Here is a 13,108-nt window from a genome sequence, read left to right as displayed (position 1 = left end):
AGTACGAGGAGCCTGGCAGCCATCCAGAACCGGCCCGGGGAAGGGACCCGCCCGAGCCGCACAGCAGAGCTGGAGCCGGAACCCAGGCTCCACCAGCCAACGGGGCTTCGGGAGGCGCAGGCCGAAGCTGGGAAGACGGCATGGACGCAGAGGGCGGGGCACCCGCGGGGCGGAGCAGGGGACAGCCCCGGGGCCCCAGATGACCCCAGCTTCTCCGGCGCCTGAGGCTGCGAGACGAGCAGGGCCAAGTCCGTCCAGAAGACGGGGCTCCCGTGCTCACCATCCTCGCACCTCTCGGCCTCTGAGCTCAGGGCTGTAGATCCCAGTTTGTAAGCTGGCATCTTCCCTGTCCTGCCCGTGGCCTGGCGTGACTACGGAGCCCTGGGAGTGACGGGCCTGTCAGTCTCACCTGAGCTGCACACACTGGAGCGCGGCCATCGTCCCTCAAGCTTGGAGGTGGTTCAGATGCTGTCCTCGGCAGAGCAGAGGGGACCAGGGCTGTGTCGGGTCTGGGGAGGGGAAGGGACACCAATGTCAATATACTTCCTGGCCTTATACACACACTTACACACACGTACACACACACACACACACACACACACACACACACACACAGTTGGCACGTTCAGAACCAGGGGACAACCATGGCCCCGAGAACCTGCTCCTGACTATGGGCCACTCATGGCCCCAGCGACTGGACAGCTGGGGCCCTCCTGCCACTGACCCAGCCTGGCTCCGCTGGATGAGGTCCCGGCCAGGCCCAAGGAGAAGGGCTTGGGAACAACATGACTCAAGTTGCCCTATGACCCACCTTTATTCCCATTTCACAGAATGGGAAACTGAGGCCCAGGCTGATGGTCATAGAGCAAGTGAACAGGACGGTGAGATTCAAGTGTCCAAGTGACCGAAAACGTGTGCTGGGCAGAGGGGTCCCTGAGACCAGAAGCGGTCAGAGGCTGAGGGAGGGAAGGGGCCTGCTGAGGTCACCTAGTGATCTAGGCAGAACAGGCAGGAAAGCACTCCTGCGTCCTGTCTCCCAGGCCAGTGCCCTGACCTAGTCTCTTTTCACTGCAACTACATGCAACACACGTAGGCCAGGAAACACCCCAACACCCGGGGTCTCCTCCCTAACCCAGCCAGCCGGGCCTCCTCCCTAGGGTTAGAATCTGCACAAGCAACTTAAAAAATACCCCTGAGCCAAGGATGATCTTTACAACAAGTGGTTCTGGGTCCCCATAACCACATGGGGAAAAACAAATCATGACCCACCCGTGGTTGATAGAACAATGCCCCCCTCCCCCCCCCAACGATTTTCATGTCCCCATCCCTGGAATGTGTTAATGATGTTAGCTTACACATGGCAAAGGGAAACTGAGGTTGTGGATGGAATTTAAGGATGCTAGTCAGCCAACCTCCAGATGGGAAGATTATTCTGGATTATCCAGGCGGGCCCAATGTGATCACAAGCGTCCTTACAAGTGCAAGAGGGAGGCAGGAGGGACAGAATCACAGGGATGGCAGCGTGCCCACAACTCAGGGTGACATTGGTAGCTTTGAAGATGGAGGAAGGGGCCACCAGGCAAAGAATGCAGGCAGCCTCTAGGAGCTGGAGAAGGGCAAGAAACAGATTCTTCCCCGAGCCTCTAGAAGGAACACGGCCCTGCTGACATCCTGATTTTAGCCGGGAGAGATCCATTTCAGACTTCTGGCCTCCATAAATACAAAATAATACATCTGTGCTGTTTGAGGGCCACTGTGTTTGTGGTCATTTGTCAGGGCAGCAAAGGGAGACTAGTATGTTTATTTCACGTCATACACGAAAACCAATCCCAGAGGGACAGCAGGTCTAACCGTGAAAGGCAAAACAATACAGTATTTAAGAGACATAAATAAAGACTGAGATATGCAAAGATTTCTTAACAGGACACAGAAAATACCAGAAGACAGGGAAAGGACGGATAAATTGGACCAGATTAAGAGCTTTTGGGGGCACCTGGTGGCTCAGTTAAGTATCTGACTCTTGATTTCAGCTCAGGTCATGAGCTCATGGTCTGTGGGATCAAGCCCCACGTCGGGCTCTGTGCTGACAGCACAGAGCCTGCTTGGGATTCTCTCTCTCCCTCTCTCTGCCCCTCCCCTGCTTGCTCTCTCTGTCTCAAAATAAAACAAATTTTTTTAATGTTTTTTATTTTTGAGAGAGCGTGAGCAGGGGAGGGGCAGCGAAAGATGGAGACACAGAATCCGAAGCAGACTCTAGGCTCTGAGCTGTCAGCCCAGAGCCCGACGCGGGGCTCGAACTCACAAACCGCGAGATCATGACCTGAGCCCAAGTCGGAGGCTTAACTGACTGAGCCACCTGGGCACCCTTAAATACATTTTTTTTAATTAAAAAAAAAGATTAATAAGAGTTTCTGTACATCAAATGATACCACTGAGAGACAGAGAGACAGTATTGTGTGAGGAACGAGCCACAGAAGGGGAAAACATTTGCAAGCCCTACATTCCAAGAATGATTCATATTCAGAATACAGAGAGAATCCAACAAATCAAGTTGGAAAAATCAGCAAGACACCTCAAAGAGCACTACATGAAAAGAGGGTATTTAAAAGACCAGCAAACATATGGAAAGACATTCTCCTTTGTTGCTCGTCTGGCTAACGCCATATTCACCAGAACGCAGAAAGCGAAGCAGACACATGAGGGGTGGGTGAGGCTGCGGAATGTCCAGACCGCTCGCCCACTGCCGAGATGAGAGTCAACTGGTAAGCGATTTGGAAACCAGTTTGATCTCACCTACTAACCCTGATCGAGACCCAGAGACTCCACTCCTAGGCACGCCCCCAAAAGGAATGCGGACATGAGTGCCCCAAAGACAGACTGTTCCTAATGTTCCTAAACTGAAAGTAACCCAAATATCCAACCCCATGAGAAGGAGTAACTAAGGCGGGCTCTCTTCCTGCAATGGAAGAAAATACAGCAATGCAAATGAATGAACTACAACTCTATGCAACCACGTGTCTGAGCTCTGTGATTATACACTTGTGTGTTATTTTTTTTTAATTTTTTTAATGTTTATTTTTGAGAGAGGGAGAGGCAGAGTGTGAGTGGGGGAGGGGCAGAGAGAGAGAGGGAGACACAGAATCCGAAGCAGGCTCCAGGCTCCGAGTTGTCGGCACAGAGCCTGATGCGGGGCTCGAATCCACCAACTGTGAGATCATCACCTGAGCCAAAGTCAGATGCTTAACTGACTGAGCCACCTGGGCACCCCAAAATAAAGAAACTTTAAATACGTACATAAATATAAACAAACAAATAAATAAAAATGAAGTCAGTGGACAATCATTACTGATGATATCAAAAACCAGGGGGGGGCTCCTGGGTGGCTCAGTCAGTTAAGTATATGGTTCTTGATTTCTGCTCAGGTCATCATCTCACTCGATCGTGGGTTCGAGCCCCACATCAGGCTCTGTGCTGACAGTGTGGGGCCTGCTTGGGATTCTCTCTCTCCCTCTCTCTCTGCCCCTCCCCCACTAGCACTCTCTCTCAAAAATAAATACATAAACATAAAAAAAAAAATCAGGGAAGGGGTCCCCCTTGGGTCAGGGGTACTAACCGGAAGGACAACGGCAGGGGTTCTGGGGAGCCAGCAGGCTCTCATTATACAAGGATTTCAGTTTGGAAACTTCAACAAGTATGCTTATGTCATGCACACTTTTCTGCATGGATACTGTATTTCAATAAAAAGGCTTTAAAATTCTTTTTTTTTTTAATTTTTTTTAACGTTTATTTATTTTGAGACAGAGGCAGAGCATGAATGGGGGAGGGTCAGAGAGAGAGGGAGACACAATCTGAAACAGGCTCCAGGCTCTGAGCAGTCAGCACAGAGCCGACGCGGGGCTCGAACTCACGGACCAGACCGTGAGATCGTGACCTGAGCCGAAGTCGGCCGCTTAACCGACTGAGCCACCCAGGCGCCCCTAAAATTCTTTTTAATTACCTGGGCTGGGGGTGGGTGGCAGCGGAAGTGGAGGAAGCAGGGGTGGTCCCAGCCCCTCTGGGTCCTTCCCGCCTATCAGACAGCCCCGGGCGGTGGTGCCTAACCATGGGGACCCACGGGGCATCTGGCTCCCCGCAGTTCTGCAAGCTCCCTGCGGGCAGGCCCAAGCCCCATGGACGTCAAGCACTCGGGGCCTGACCCACAGCGGTGCCGTGCTCACTGCACAACCTTCCCGAACACCAACCTTCCTCCCTGAACAAGGCATGCCAAGTCAGCACCCCAGCATCCTCTCTCGAGCCTTGCCCAGCAGGTAGGAGGCTGAGCCCCCCTGAGGTCTGGGCCTGTGGGGACAGAATGCAATCCAGGGCCCACGAGGCAGCCTGGAGAACGCATGAACCAGCCAGGGGGCCGGGGGCACCATCTAAACCTCTGAAGGACAAAGGGCAACCCAGGGCTGTGGGTGGGTGATGGGACGGGATTGGCGGAGGAGGGGCAGAACCTGGTGGCCCCAGGGGTGAGGTCAGTCACTAAGAAGCCCTCCTGGTGTTTTAGTGCTTCCAGAAAGGCAGCCACCACCCCCAGCCACCAAAAGCTGCCTGAATGCCACAGACGCCCACCCACACCCATACACATCCTACCACATCCCCAGGCCTTTGCAAACACCGTTCCTTCTGCCTAACACTGGTCCTCTCATCCGCTGGCAAACTCCCTCATATCTCGCTGACGGCAGCTTTAAGAGGGCAGATTCTTTGCAGATCGTATCCATTGCTGAGCTCTCGGTACCTAGGACAGCGCCCAGCACATGCAGCAGCTCAAAACGCCTAACGAGCAGCGCGAATGAATGAAGGAAACACGAACGCGTGGAAACGCCCTCCCTCCGCCACCACCCTCTTCCTCTCCACATCCATGGCAGCTTGTTCACACACCACAGCCGCACTCACTGGCCGGCTTGGAGCGAGCTCTGGGAAGGGCAGAAGGTTCCCAACAATTAGCATCGGGCACAGAGTGGATGCTAACCACATTTGGGTCCAATGAACAAAGAGGCAGGCAGTGAGCCCCCCATCACTGGAGGAGATCAAGCAGAGACCAAGACCTGTTCTCAGAGCAGGTATCTGCTCCAGGTGGCACAGCTGCCCCGCGAGGCTCTCCCAAACTCACACAGCTATTACTGTCCATAACAACACTAACCTCAACTATGTTGAGCACCGCCCCCCTACTCAGGGCTGGAAGGGTGACCCCATGTCCACACCACTCTCTATCACAGAGCTTGATTCTTCACTGTGCTGGACTCAGAGCCTGTGTGCGTGCACCTGGTGTAGGGGGTCCAGGTGGGATGGGCTCTTCTGCTGAGCTGTTCCAGCCTAAGGAGACACAGACCCACAATATCTGTTCTGCTCCACACGCCGGCCCAAGTGCTTTATAAATACTACCTCATTTAACCTCTGCAACAGCCCTGTTACGAATTCCATCCACTTTACTAGTGGGAAACTGAGGCCTGGAGTGGTCAATCGTTTGCTTAGGGTGACACAACTGATCCAATAGTAGACGTGGAACTCGAACTCGGGCCCTCTGGCCACACAGCCTGAGTTCTTAACTACCCTTCTTTACTTCCTTTCTTGACTTCCTCAGAATCAAGACCAACTCTCCTCCTGGCACCCAGGTTGGGGGGGACAGGGCAGAGGTTTCAAGGACAAGGCCAGGAGGACACCCCCCAGCCCTGGGTGCCAAGGCCATGGCCTGTGGTCTCTCTGCCCACTAGCCTAGGCCTTGCCTGCCTCTGGCCTCATTTCCTGGGAACCCTGTCCACCAGCACCCTTCGTTCCAGCTTCCTTGAGTTTCTCATTGCTCCCTAAGACCCCTCCCCCGGTCGCTCATTCTGCCAGACGCCTTTACCCTTCTTCTATCCTTCAGCCAACTCCTGGGGCCGACTGGGTACACTCCCTGTATCATGTCCCCCACGCCTCCTCGGGAGATGGGGATTCTTGGGCAGGAGCCAGCGTGGCTCCTAGCTCATCAGCTCTCACGCACCCCTGGGGCCAGGCAGACCCCAGTGAACAGGCTGGCTGTGAGCACGAACCCTGGCTCTCAGCGGTCCACAGGGACCCTCCAGGAGAAGGCTTAGAAAGATCAGAAGGCAGAGTCACCTGGGTAGCTCAGTCGGTTAAGCATCCAACTTTGGCTCGGGTCATAATCTCATGGGTCGTGAGTTCAAGCCCCAAGTTGGGCTCTGTGCTGACAGCTCAGAGCCTGGAGCCTGCTTCGGATTCTGGATCTCCATCTTTCTTTGCCCCTCCTCCACTCACACTCGCTTGTTCTCTCTCTCAATTTCTCTCAAAAATAAACAAATATTTTTTAAAAATTTAAAGATAGAGGGGCGCCTAGGTGGCTCAGTCGGTTAAGTGTCCGACTCTTGGTTTCGTCTCAAGTCATGATCTCGGGGTTTCATGAGTTTGAGCCTCACATTGGGCTGTGCACTGATGGTATGGAGCCTGCTTGGGATTTTCTCTCTCTCTCTCTCTCTCTCTCTGTCCCTCCCCTGCTCACGCTGTCTGTCTCTTTCAAGACAAATAAATAAACTTTAAAAAAAAAATTTAAAGAAAGGAAGATCAGAAGGCAGCCACTCTCACCCTCTACCTTCTGGACCAAGGGCCATACCGGGACCACAATGGCTGGCAGCCCGACCCTTAGGCTTTAGTGGTATATACAGCAGGGCTCACAGGAGCGAGGTGACAATACAACCACTCAAAACACCTGCCTCGCCCTCAGATCAGGCTACTAGAAAGCTCAGAGGCAAGTTACCTGCCACGGAAGGTACGGCAGCCCCTCCAGCTTCGTTTGACTTTTGCCACCCCGGCTTTGCTCTTTACCCCGGTCATTTTCATCTCGTTATGGGGCGTTTACCTTTGCGAATCATCTCCAGCCCTTTCTGGAGTCACACAAAGAACACACAAGACCCTCTCAGATGTCTCCCCTCCTCCACCCTGAGCTCCCGGTACTGGGCACAACCCCTGGCACAGAAACTGAAGTGTGAGCTGTGTCGGAGAACCAACGAATTTATGCAAGGAACAGTCCACAGTAGAAAAGGGAACAGCCTGAGCAGAATGAGGACACAAGGCAGCAAAACATCCCCGGGCACCAAATGCTGCCCCCTCCCTCGTGGCAGCGTCCAGCTTCACACTTGACTTAGGGTGACACACTTGTGGGACCACAAGTGACTTAGGGACCACATGAGTGGGGGGCTTTAGGCTGAGAACTCCAGGCTGGAAAAACAGGGACTCCTTGTGAGCCTGAAAGTCCACCCCCTCGTGGCAAAGAGGCCACGAGGGTGAAAAGGGATGTGTGCAGAGCAGGTGTTTTCCTGGGCAGAGTCAAAGGCAGATTCCAGGGATGTACCAAGAGCTGCCCAGGGAAGACAGAAGCATTAGGTGGACAAGGGCCCGTATTTACACCTTGTTGATAAAAACCACCTGACATGCTCTGCTTTCTTTTTTTTTTTTTTTTTAATGCTTATTATTTTGAAAGAGAGAGAGAGACAGAGCACAAGTGGAGGAGGGGCAGAGAGAGACAGAGAGGGAGACACAGAATCCGAAGCAAACTCCAGGCTCCGAGCTGTCAGCACAGAGCCTGATGAGGGGCTTGAACCCACGGACCGTGAGATAGTGACCTGAGCTGAAGTTGGCCGCTTAACCAACGGAGCCACCCAGACGTCCCATCTGCTTTCTATTCAGAAGGGACACACTTCATTGTCGTTTTCAAGCATTTCCTCTGAGATCCTGAGTTTTGTATTCCTGTTTCTGTGCACCGACCCTGGCAGCCCTGGAAGGGGGTGTTGGGACAGGGTGGGCAGTGGGGTGGCCCAGGTCTCCAGGTCCTGAAGGGAGGAGCCTCATCTGCTCCTGAGCCAGGGCTGGGGGTGGGGAGGGCACCCTCGGTCCCCACGCCGGCCAGGCTGGGCCACTCCAGCTACTCCCAAGAAATGCCGCTGCCTAGAGGTGGAGACCGCAGTGGAGACCGCAGTTAACTGGCTCTGGGTCCGCCTCTCCCGTCAGATCCAGTTTTCCAGGCTAGCAATGCCCCGCTCACCCGTCCTCCCCCAGCACACACCACGTGGGCATCCTCCAGCGGCTGACACTGTAGTTGGTGCCCGGCACCGTTTCCCCGCCCCCACCCCCAGCCCCAGAGATCACGTGGCCTGCCGCCCACCAGCTGGGCGCCCAAGCCGGTGCCGGGTTGGTCTCTCGAGCACCCCAAGACTGAGGGGAGTGCCCACAGTTGGTCCTGTGGCCTCAAGCTAAAGCCCCCATTCAGGGCAGTCACATCAGCAACCCAGAGACACACAGCCTACCAGGAGAGAAGATGAGAGGCAGAGAAAATGAAACCGCAGTCCAGAAAAGAGGAAAACCAGAGGAGGGGCTGTCTGCCAGCATCCCAGGTCCCGGGGGAGCCGGGCGGCCTGCAACTGTTTGCTGCAGAAGTTTCCTTTCCCTCCTAACTCTCCTTTCACTTAACCTAATTGGAGAAGCTTCCTGTTCCCCTGTAAGAAAATAATCCCGAAGACGTGGGTCAGGGCCCTCCCTGTTCGCCAAGCCACGCCCACCGCTCCCAGCTCATTAAGGTTGAGACACGTCTGGGTAAGGCCAGCGTGGGTGGGTGGGGAGAGCTGGCCGGGAAGCCAAGGCACAGCCAGCTGGGGGGGGAGGGGGGGGGCCGGGAGCCAGAAAGTGCTTGGACTTTGCACTTGGGCAACCGGGGTGGTGTCCGAGGAAGGCACGGCCCAAACCAGGCTTTAGTGAAACGCACATGGTAGCGTGTCCCCCAGGCACCCGGTAGGTGCTTGACGCACGAAAGGCCAACAGGGAAACCTCTCTGCCCCGATGTCCTCATCTGTAAAATGCAGGCAGCGTCGTGAAGATATCCACAAACGGAAACACGCATTTAGAGAGCTCGCCGACGGTTCCTGGCACAGAGTAAGCCCTCGGTATGTGTTGTTTTCTTAAAAACCTACCCGAAAGCTGGGGTTCCCCATCCCCCTCAAGAGCCATCAGGCAGGTGGTAGGGTCTGAACGTTTGTGACTACCCCCCCCCCAACCTCCACATTCATATGTTGAAACCTAAGCCTTGGGAGGTGACAGGGTCAGGAGGGAGGGGCCCTCCAGGACAGGATCAGTGTCCTCATAAAAGGGACCCCGGACCGTTCCGCAGCCCTTTCTGCCGTGTGTAAATACAGGAAGTGTGCGACCCGGAAGAGGGCCTCCCCTGGAACATGCTGGCACCCTGATCTTGGACTTCCAGACTCCAGAACCGTGAGAAATCGATTTCTGCTGGGTATAAGCCACCTGGTCCGTGGTATTTTGTCACCGCCGCTTAGATGAGGCCGGCAGGGAACCAGCAGGGTCAGGAAGGCCGCTGGCCCCCTCCTCTGAGCACGGAAGCAGAGGTGCGGGGAGAGGGCATCAGGAGGGCAGGGTCAACCTTCAGGGTGGCGGGCCCAGGGAGGGGACACCAGGAGGGAACTGTCCCCCACGTCAAGGACCAGAATGGAGGGGGCAGCTCTGGGAGGATGCCGCGGTGAGCGGCCAACAGGCAGGCACGGCTGCCCCAGCACGGACACAAGCTGGGGGACGGGATGAGCCACGTGTGTGTGGACGGGAGCTATGTGGGTAGAGCAGCGATGAACACTGGTCACCCGCCCTGCCACAGCGCACGTACTTCACACGCATCCATCCGTTCGGTTCTCACAACAACCCTAAAAGGTGGATACCGTAAGCACCCTCACTTTATAGACAGGGAAACTGAGGCAGAGAGGTGCAGTGACTTGTCAGAGGTCACACAGCTAGGAAGGAACAGAGCTGGAATCTGAACCCAGGCTGTCAGGGGCCAGCATCCAAACGCTTAACCGCCAAATCAGGCAGCAGATACTGCAGGGGGGTTGGTACCTCTGTGGGTGGGTCGCCCTCCTTGGGAGTTTGAGCTCCGGGTGCAGAATTCCAGAGAGCACCTTCCCAGCCTGCCGGGTGCACCTAGAAGCTTGCTGGTGCAAAAGCTCATGTGAGCCGAGGCTCTTCCCAGGTTCCCTCTGCAAGGTCCCTGCCTTTGAAGCTCCACTCCAACCCTCCCCCCTCCACCAGAGCACATACCCCAACGTCTCTCCTGGGCCAGACACTGCGGGTGCCAGCGCAATCTGGGCTTATAGCCCCTGGAGGAAGGTGCCTGGCCACCCCCTCCACCCCCCCCCCGCCCCTCCATGTGCAAAAGTAGAAGGGACAGGGGCACCCGGGTGGCTCAGTCGGTTGAGCTGCCGACTTCGGCTCAGGTCATGATCTCACGGCTCGTGAGTTCGTGCCCCACATCGGGCTCTGTGCTGACCGCTCAGAGCCTGGAGCCTGCTTCGGATTCTGTGTCTTCCTCTCTCTCTGCCCCTCCCCTGCTTGTGCCCTGTCTCTCTCTCCTCTCTCTCTCAAAAATAAATAAGCATTAGGGGCGCCTGGGTGGCTCCGTCGGTTAAGCGTCCGACTTCCGCTCAGGTCATGATCTCACCGTCCGTGAGTTCGAGCCCCCCGTCAGGCTCTGTGCCGACAGCTCAGAGCCTGGAGCCTGCTTCGGATTCTGTGTCTCCCTCTCTCTCTGCCCCTCCCCTGCTCATGCTCTCTCTCTGTCTCAAAAATAAATAAAAACATTTAAAAATAAACATTAAAAAAAATTTTTTTAAAAAGTAGAAGAGACAGAACAATCCCTTCCCTCAAACCCCATGCCCCAATCACCTAAATCCTTTACTGTTCCTCCTTCCCATCAGCCAGGAGGCCTCCTTTTAGGACTCCAAGCACTTACCCCCACTACTTCTCCTGCCTGAAGCTCTTGTGTGGCATCCTGGCAGCAAACTTATGCACGGTGCCCCCATCAAGCTTCCTGCTCCACCCCATCCTCCAGGCGTCCCTCCTCTGTATTTCCAGCTACCCCACCAAGGCACTCATCAAGCAAGCCACCAAGACTTGCAGGGCTGTGCCCTTTGGGGGCAGCGAGGCCCCTGTTCTGTGTACCTGCCAGGTCCTGGCAGTGCTGGGCCAGGTGACAGCAGCTGGATGAATGAAGGGCTCATTGTTTACATTACAACTGGTGAGGAGTCTTGCCCCACGTGGTGTTCCCTGCACTCTCCTCCTCCTCTGCCAGCAGCCCTAGGCCACTGCTACCCCCACTAACCTCCCTTGGGCATCTTACAGGGGTGAGGACATCTCCCCCCTCATATTGGAGAAGCGGGGTATCCAAGGTTGGGAACGCGCTGCTGGGTGTGTGACTCCCCCCCCCAAGGTGCCCCCTCTGTCCGTCCTTCCCAGGGTGGGGCCAGGGCCTGCGTGGCAGTGCCCAGTGGGCACCCGCCCCGCCCAAGCCCCGCCTGAAGGGCCCAAACGGGCGCGCCCTGGAGGCCCAGCAGAGCATCTCGGTGGCGATGGCCCCTCCCTGTGGGGAGGGCAGAAAATCTGCTGCCTCACCAGCTACCAGCGCCAGCCTGGGGGGGGGGGGGGGGCACCCCTGGCGGGATGCCGCCCCGCCCCAGTCTCCCCCATACCCCCTCCACCATGCACTTCGACCAAGTTTTGCAAAGGGAATCGGCCGGGCGACCCCAGCCGGCGGGGCGGGGGCTCCGTGTTCTCCCAGACCCGGGGTCTGGAAAAGGGGGTTGTATGGCCGCGCCCACCGGGCTGTGCCCCCCCCCCCCACCCATTCCCCCACCGCCTGGGAACTCAGAGAGCCCTGCGGCGCGTCCGGCCTCCCGGCGCTGCCCTTGAGAGCCGGGACAGGCAGCCCCCACAACAGATGTGCCGAACCCCAGTCTGCGGATGCGGGCGCCGACGGTGCCGGAGATGCCTTCACCGAAGGGACTCGCAGCCCGGGAAGCACCCCCCCCCCCCAACGCCAGCAGCGTCCTCTCCTCGCCTGCGGGCGACAGGGAAGTTGGGGGTGCACGGGGAGCAGCTCCCGCTCACGCCCACCCGCCGGCCCCCGGCCCTCCGGCCTCTCCCACGCCCCGACAATGCCTGCGGGCGGCCGCCCCACTGCAGCTCAGGCCGGGCCGCCGCCGCCTCCCGCATCCCTCGCTCCTTTGTTGCCCGGCGAGCCCCCTCCCCCGAGGGCCCTCCGGCCGCTCCTACCTGCGCCCCTCCGGCTGCGGGCTGCGCTGCGGGAGGCCCGGCGCCGGGCCTCCTCCGCTCCCGGCCCGGACACCGCGGGGGGAGAGGATGCTGCGGCCCCTCCCCGCGCGCCGCTGCCCACCGGCCGCAGCCCCTCCCGGGGCCGGGGCTCCGCGCTCGCGCTCCGGGCCCGGGCCACGCTCCGCGGCCGCAGCCGCAGCCGCGTCCGGGCGGCGGCGGCGGCGGGAAGGCGGGAGGCGCGGATCGAGCAGCCCCGGCCGCCGCCTGCGCGCCCCGCGGCCGAGCCGAGCCGAGCCGAGCTGAGCGGGAGCGGAGCGAGCGGCCCGGCTCCGGGAGGGAACAAAAGGGGCCGGCGCTGGGGCGGGCGCGGGAGGGCGGGGCCTGGCGCGGCGGGGGTCAGGCGCGCGTTCACGTGGCCTCGCGTTTCTCCGGCCGCCGCGCCGCGCCGCAAGCGGGCGGGCGGGCGGAAAACGCTGCCGTATACCTTGTCCTCCGCCGGAGGCAGTCAGTTGTGGGGCGTCTGGGGTGCGCCCACACCCGCCTCGGCGATGGTCACCTATCGACGCCGAAATCGTGTTGATGCTCGGCTCACGAGGCTGTCTCAGACCATTGGGAGAGATGCAAACTCGAGATGCTGGGAGAGATGGGGAGGAGCTTCCCCGGAACGCTTCACGGAGGAGGTGACATTTGAACTGGACAGGAACTGATGAGGAGGGGATGATGTAGCCGGTAGAGCCGAGCTGAGAACTCCAGGTCTTACTGAGCTGTCCTGAGGCCAAGGCAGGTGGGGGGGTGGGGGGTGGGGGGTGGGGGGGGGGAAAGGCACGGGGGTCTTGGTGATACACTCCCAACTTGTTATTGGAAAAAGTGATACTCAAGACCCAGACGAATATTACACCCTCCTCCCCGGAGTAAGACCCGTCTCCTGGGGTATCAGAGGAGTTGACACAGCTGCCAGCACCCC

At 57.7% G+C, this 13,108-nt stretch overlaps 1 protein-coding gene across 3 annotated transcripts in view; it reads right to left on the bottom strand.

Annotated features, from left to right (window-relative positions):
- CLIP2 (CAP-Gly domain containing linker protein 2) overlaps window positions 1-12,478 on the bottom strand; it is a 75,001-nt gene extending 62,523 nt beyond the window's left edge. For 2 of the 3 annotated variants that reach the window (XM_086692297.1, XM_086692298.1), the window contains exons 1-2: window positions 12,145-12,478; window positions 410-509 (exon numbers count right to left, since the gene is read on the bottom strand). The gene's annotated coding sequence lies outside the window, so the exon portion shown is untranslated. The remainder of the gene's footprint in view (window positions 1-409; window positions 510-12,144) is intronic. The other variant, XM_086692299.1, reaches the window with a different exon arrangement.
- Window positions 12,479-13,108: the final 630 nt, after the last annotated feature.

The sequence above is a fragment of the Puma concolor genome, chromosome E3 (assembly GCF_028749965.1).
Source record: "Puma concolor isolate L17-30 chromosome E3, mPumCon1.1.hap2, whole genome shotgun sequence".
Taxonomy (NCBI): domain Eukaryota; kingdom Metazoa; phylum Chordata; class Mammalia; order Carnivora; family Felidae; genus Puma; species Puma concolor.
The sequence above is the reverse complement of the archived record's forward strand: the minus strand, read 5'-3'. Positions and strand labels throughout refer to the sequence as shown.